The sequence below is a fragment of the Cervus elaphus genome, chromosome 12, assembly GCF_910594005.1.
Source record: "Cervus elaphus chromosome 12, mCerEla1.1, whole genome shotgun sequence".
In the NCBI taxonomy this organism is placed as follows: domain Eukaryota; kingdom Metazoa; phylum Chordata; class Mammalia; order Artiodactyla; family Cervidae; genus Cervus; species Cervus elaphus.
Genome location: NC_057826.1, coordinates 83,853,669 through 83,861,265, shown reverse-complemented (window position 1 = coordinate 83,861,265; position 7,597 = coordinate 83,853,669).

The window sequence follows — 7,597 nt, the reverse complement described above, 5'->3', positions numbered from 1 at the left end:
TGAAGTCTAATGTGAATATAGTTTTGCTAAGCCATTCCAGAAATTAAAAAGATTGGCAGTGGGTCAGTTGAAAACCTCACTGGGAGGATATCTTTTAATGTGTATATGTATGCTCAGTTGTGTCCAGCTCTTTGCAACCCATGGACTGTAACCTGCCAGGCTCCTCTCCATGCAATTTTCCAGGCAAGAATACTGGAGTGCGTTGCCATTTCCTTCTCCAGGGGATCTTCCCAACCCAGGAATGAACCCAGGTCTTTTGTGGCTCCTACATTGGCAGGCGGGTTCTTTACCACTGAGCCACTTTGGAAGCCTTGTCTTTCAAGGTAGCAGTTCTCATTTTTTTTTTTTTTTTAACATCTCAGTACACTTTGTAGATATACCATATTCCCACTGGTAGCGATTGCTCACCAAGGCCCTGTCTCCTAAGGGGAGAGGGGGAGCAGGCACACTCCTAAAGGGATGTACCTCTTCCCCCTCCCTTGGCTTAAGAAACACTACTCTAAAATGTACCAATCATTTTCATTGTGATAAAACTCAGGTATACTTGAATGAGGCCATTTAGTCACTTGCCTCTTCCTTCAGTCACAAATGGAGAGTTTAATTTTCCTTGTGCAGTCTTTGGAGAGGAACTCTCCTTCTTTCCTAAAGACATGAATTTGTCAGACTTCCCTGATGGTCCAGTGGTTGAGAATCCACTGCTAATGCAGGGGACACAGTGTGATCTCTGGTCCAGGGAGATCCCAGATGCCTCAGAGCAATTAAGCCTGTGCCTGAGCTCTAGAGCCCAGGAGTTGCAACTGCTGAACTACTGAGCCTGAGTCCCTGGAGTCCTTGCTCCACAGTGAGAAGCCACTGCGATGAGAAGCCTGCGCATCACAACTGGAGAGCAGCCCGCACGCAGCAACAAAGATGCAGTGCAGCCCAAAATAAATAAAATATATTTTAAAAAGAGACAAGAATAGGTCCTTGTTGATTAGAATTAGAAGTGGGATATTTAGAAGGCTTTTGAATACAAAGTGATTTAGATATTTGGTCTGCAGCAAGCTTTCTCAAAGTGTTTTTGTAGAAGGAACTCAGTTCCCAGGAGATAGTCTGAGGAAGGCAGAATGCTGTTCTGGAAAAGAATGCTTTTGTCAGATGTGTCAGAGAAACCTTTCATTCCCATCTGCTTTGTCCTGAATTTGGTTTGGCATGGTATCCTTTATATATGAAACACCTGTTAACCCTGTATATCAACACTTTGTTACATATTGTTGAATGTCAGCCTCTGATTTTCCAGTCAACAATCCATTATGAATGAAAAGGCAGAGACCTATTTCCAGACTCAGAGATGTTCTTCCAGCTTATACTAATGTCTGGTTTTCTTAAACTATATGGTAGGAAAAATAAAATTTATTTATTATAGTAAAGTCCTGTTTCTCCTTTGACTTGGTTATGTTTCATCTACTATGCTGAAAACATATTCACTCATCATGAAAAATAGATTCCTGTATATGTATAGATTGTGAAATCATTCAGTGAATGTTTATTTAGTGCCTGGTATATCTAAAACAAACAGTGTCCTAAGAGTTGGGAATATAGAAGTGAAGAAAACCCAAACTGTCCTTCCCTCATGGAGATGATACACTGGTCAGCCAGTAGGACAAGAGATATAGATAAATTCAGATAATGGTAAGTGCTGGTGGTTTAGATGGTAAAGAATCCATACCCAGTGTGGGAGACCTGGGCTCAATCCCTGGGTTGGGAAGATCCCCTGGAAGAGGGCATGGCAACCCATTCCAGTATTGTTGCCTGGTGAATCCCCATGGACAGAGAAGCCTGGTGGGATACAGTCCATGGGGTTGCAAAGAGCCGACTGAGTGATTAAGCACATCAGGAAAATAAGCCTGGGGACTTCCCTGGTGGTCCAGTGATTTAGACTCCACGTTTCCACTGCAGGGGTTTGATCCCTGGTCCCGGGAACTAAGATCCTGTTCCTACTTGGTGTGGCCAAAAAAAAGAAGCCTGGTGAGGGAATAGGGAGGGGTGGGGTGAGCCAACCGAGATTGGAGAGCCAGTCCGATAAACCGACATTTCAGGAGAAGCTTGATGGAGCACTAGACCATTCAGGTATGACCTAAATCAAATCCTTTATGATTATACAGTGGAAGAGACACATAGATTCAAGGGATTAGATCTGATAGTTAGAGTGCCTGAAGAACTATGGATGGAGGTTCCTAACATTGTACAGGACTCGGTGATCAAAACTGTCCTCAAGAAGAAGAAATGCCAACAGGCACAATGGTTGTCTGAGGAGACCTTACAAATTGCTGAGAAAAGAAAGAGAAATGAAAGGCAAAGGAGAAAAGAAAAGATACATCCATCTGAATGCAGAGTTCCAAGGAGAGATACGAAAGCCTTCCTAAATGACCAAAGAAATAGAGAAAATAATAGAATGGGAAAGACTAGAGATCTCTCAGGAAAATTGGAGATACCAAGTGAATATTTCATGCAAAGATGGGCACCATAAAGTATAGAAACAGTATGGACCTAACAGAAACACAAGATGATAAGAAAAGGTGGCAAGTATACACAGAAGAACTGTACAAAAAAGATCTTCATAACCCAGATAACCACGATGGTGTGATCACTCACCTAGAACCAGACATCCTGGAGTGCGAAGTCAAGTGGGCCTTAGGAAGCATCACTACAAACAAAGCTGGTGGAGGCTAGTGGAGGTGATAGAATTTCAGTTGAGCTATTTCAAATCCTAAAAGATGATGCTGTGAAAGTGCTGCACTCAGTATGCCAACAAATTTGGAAAACTCTGCAGTGGCCCCAGGGCTGGAAACAGTCAGTTTTCATTCCCAAAGAAAGGCAATGCCAAAGAATGTCCAAACTATTGCACAATTGCACTTATCTCACATGCTAGCAGAGTAATGCTCAAAAATTTCCAAGCTAGGCTTCAACAGTCTATAAACCGAGAACCTCCTGATGTTCAAGCTGGATTTAGCAAAGGCAGAGGAACCAGAGATCAAATTGCCAACATCTGTTGGCTCATAGAAAAAGCAAGAGAATTCCAGAGAACATCTGCTTCATTGACTACGCTAAAGCCTTTGACCGTATGGGTCACAAAACACTGTGGAAAATTCTTCGAGAGATGGGAATAGCAGACCACCTTACCTGCCTCCTGAGAAATCTGTATGCCGGTCAAGAAGCAACAGTTGGAACCAGACATGGAACACTGGTGTTAGTCAGTCAGTCACTCAGTTGTGTCCGACTCTTTGCAACCCCATGGATTGTAGCCCACCAGGCTCCTCTGTCGATGGGATTCTCCAGGCAAGAATACTGGAGTGGGTCACCATGCCTTCCTCCAGGGGATCTTCCAAACCCAGGGATTGAACCCAGGTCTTCTGTGTTGCAGGCAGATTCTTTACTGTCTGAGCTATAGGGAAGTCCTGGAAGTCCTAACACTGGACTGGTTCCAAATTGGGAAAGGAGTAGAAGGCTAGGAGAAGGAAGTGGCAACCCACTCCAGTAATCTTGCCTGGAAAACCCCATGGACAGAGGAGCCTGGCAGACTACAGTCCGTGGGGTCGCAAGAGTCAGACATGACTTAGTGACTAAACCATCCACCACTACAAAGTGAATATATGCCTAAAGATAATGTCTGAAAAGGATATTTGCCATATACTATTTTGGAGAAGGAAATGGCAACCCATTCCAGTACTCTTGCCTGGAAAATCCCATGGACGGAAGAGCCTGGTAGGCTACAGTCCATGGGGTCTCAAAGAGCCGGACACAACTGAGCGACTTAACTTTCACTTCACTTTCATGCATTGGAGAAGGAAATGGCAACCCACTCCAGTATTCTTGCCTGGAGAATCCCAAGGACGGGGGAGCCTTGTGGGCTGCTGCCTATGGGGTTGCACAGAGTCGGACACAACTGAAGCAACTTAGCAGCAGCAGTAGCAGGATAAGGCTATATATTGTCACCTTGCTTATTTAATTTATATGCAGAGTACATCACGTGAAGTGCTGGACTGGATGAAGCACAAGCTGGAATCAAAATTGCCGGGAGAAATATCATTAGCCTCAGAAATGCAGATGACACCACCCTTACGGCAGAAAGCAAAGAGGAACTAAATAGCCTCTTGATGAAAATGAAAGAGGAGACTGGAAAAGCTGGCTTAAAACTCAACAGTCAAAAAACTAAGATCATGGCATCTGGTCCCATCACCTCAAGGCAAGTAGCTGGTGAAACAATGGAAACAGTGACAGACTATTTTCTTGGGCTCTAAAATCACTGCAGGTGGTGCTGCAGCCATGAAATTAAAAGGTGTTTGCTCCTTGGAAGAAAAGCTATGACCAGCCTAAACAGCATATTAATAACTTTGCTGACATAGGTCCGTATAGCCAAAGCTATGGCTTTTTCAATGGTCATGTATGGATGTGAGAGCTGGATCTCAAAGAAAGCTGAGCACTGAAGAACTGATGCTTTTGAACTGTGGTGTTGGAGAAGACTCTTGAGAGTCCCTTGGACTGCAAGGAGATCAAACCAGTTAATCCTAAAGGAAATGAGTCCTGAATACTCACTGGAAGGACTGATGCTGAAGCTCAGGCTTCAATACTCTGGCCACCTGATGGGAAGACTGACTCATTGGAAAAGACCCTGATGAAAGATTGAAAGCAGGAGGAGAAGGGGACAACAGAGGACAAGATAGTTGAATGGCATCACCAACTCAACGGACATGAGTCTGAGCAAGGTCTGGGAGTTGGTGATGACAGGGAAGCCTGGCGTGTTTCAGTCCATGGGGTCGCAAAGAACGACTGATGACTGAGCAACTGAACTGAAACTGAATTTAATGGACTAAGGACTTACCTGGTAGCTCAGACGGTATAGAATCTACCTGCAATGCAGGAGACCTGAGTTTGATCCCTGGTTGGGAAGATCCCCTGGAGAAGGGAATGGCAACCCACTCCAGTTTTCCTGCCTGGGAAAGCCATGGGCAGAGCAGCCTGGCGGGCTACAGTCTATGGAATGGCAAGAGTAGGACACGACCTGGCAACTAACACTTCACTTCTTTGATGGGCTTTAAGACGCTGACTTTGCCAGCAGGTGGGGGAAAGGATTTCAAGTCTAGAGAGCTGTAAGTGCAAAGGCCCTAAGGCCAGAAGGTGTTTGTCTTTTTGGGCAGGATAGAAACCAGGCCACTCATTCCTGAGATAACTCCAGAAGACATTGGCAAGACTTGACTTGAATTCTGAAATTTCTCCTGAACGTTCCTCCTGGGAGATTGCCCAAGGGACTTTCCAATAGCCCCTCGGTATTTGTACGAATTCGTTAACTCTGTAATAAATGTTCTTCAACAAATAGCTGTCATACTCATTCTCTCCATGTCAGGAAACGGGTTTCTAAATCTCACTTTACGTTTTGCCTCCTCCAGAGTGTGGAACCACTAACTTCAAAGATAATTTAATCCAGCCTTAAAAAAATATGTTTGATGATGTAAAATACACATTTCCAGAGCCCAGATGCCCTATGCAGAAGACCCAGAGTGCGTGCTGGAGGTGAGCAAGGTTCTGGAGTTTTGAAGTTTTTATCAAAAGCCCCAGTGGTTTTTAATACTATAAGAGAGTTTAAGCAGCGCTGATATAGTCCAACCATCCCCCCTCTTTTGGACATAATTTCATACTTAAGAAACATGTTGCCAAATAGTAAAAAGAATTCCTAGGTAGTTCTCACTTCCCCCCTTTTGGTATTTATATTACTCTCTAACAGTGAGAAACTTGGCTCCCCTTATCTGCAATGTATTTAATGTCATTTCAGAACTGCTAATCCATGTCTTCAAAAAGGCCAACTAATTAGAATTCAGTGTTCCAAGTTCTTTTTGTCTTGAGCCTGAGGGCATATACTGTAGTCTAAATAGTCCAACTTGGGTAAGTGATAGCTCCCTTTCTGTGTGAGTATGTTATTCATTTGAAATATGGTTCTGCTCAGATCATCTGTGTTTTTTGTATTGATGTTACACCCTCCCCCAAGTTTGTTGATTTTATTGTTTTTTGAGTAGGTAAGACATTAACATCCAATCATTCATTTTACAGATGGCCTGGGGATGTGAGGTTATGTTGTCAAGGCCACTGAAACCTTGGGTGTGCTGTGTGTTGGGTGCTCGGGGCACCTGGTCTCCACCTTACACCTTTCATCAAGCATTCCAGGCTTTGGTATTTTCTGGTGCTTACTGGTTACTAGGTCCCCACAGCTGGACTTGTTTAGCTGGGAGCTTGGATTAATTATGGTTTCAAATCTCTGTAGTATTAACCCCTTTTCAGTTATTTACATAAGACCCTCCCAGTCCAGTTTGGCAGTTTCTTATCAAGTTAAACTTACATTGAACACAGGACCAGCAATCCCACCCAAGAGAAATGAAAATATCTATGTCTACATAAATAACTTTTACACAAATTATTATGCCAGTTTCATTCATAATTGCCAAAAAGTCGAAACAGCTTAAATGTTCATCAGCCAGTGAATGGGTAGATTGTCATACAATGGAATACTAATCAGCAATAAAAAGGGAAAATATTCCTGAGAGATGCAACACATGGATGACTCTCAAAAAGGTTATGCTGAGTTAAAGAAGAGACATTCTGGAAAAGACAGAAATCTAAGGAAAGAAATCAGAAAAGTGGTTGCCAAGGACTGGGAATAGGGAAAGGTGATTGCAAAGAGGCAGCACAAGGAATTTTTGGTGTGATGGGAATATTATACATTTGACTGTGCCAGTCATTATAGGATGGTGAATGTCAAATATATAGATGGCACAAATAAAAAGGTGAATTTTATTATATGTAAAGTATACTGCAATAAACCTGACCTTCTAAATTTTTATTTATTTATCTTTATTTTTGGCTATGCTGGCTCTTCGTTGCCACGCTTGGGCTTTCTCTAGTTGTGGTGCATGGGCTTCTCCTTGTGGTGGCTTCTCTTGTTGGTGAGCACAGCCTCTAGGGCGTGTGGGCTCAGTAGTTGCAGCTCCCGAGCTCTAAAGCACAGACTCAAGAGTTGTTGCACAGGGCTTAGCTGCTCTGCAGCATGTGGGATCTTCCCAGGTCGGGGAACCCATGTCTCCTGCAATGCCAGGAGGATTCTTTACCACTGAGCCGCTAGGGAAGCCCAAACCTGATCTTTTAAAGAGCCTCCCAGTTCTACCCTCTAGCCTTCTTCTACCCGCCTCTCCCGAACTCCTCCCCTGCTTGGCTCTTTAATTCTAGGGGGAAATGCAAATCTTTAACCAGCTATGGGGAGTGCTTGACCATTTCTGAACAGAGAAATAAGACAATGAATTGGCATTAAAACATTGTCAGTGAACTTTGATAAGAATATAAATGAGTGAGAAAGAAGAAATTGGTCTGAAGAAAAGCTAGGGGTGATAAATTATAATTGGGTCTTCCATGGGATGTTCTGTGAAGGGATGGGCTCATTCATTCCTTCAAACACACGTGGAGCATCTTCATTGCTAGGCACGGGGGACACGATTGTGTCATCTAGTCAGGATGTGGGGATAAGCTGGTGGTGGTGGTTTAGTTGCTCAGTTGTGTCTGACTCTTTGCGACC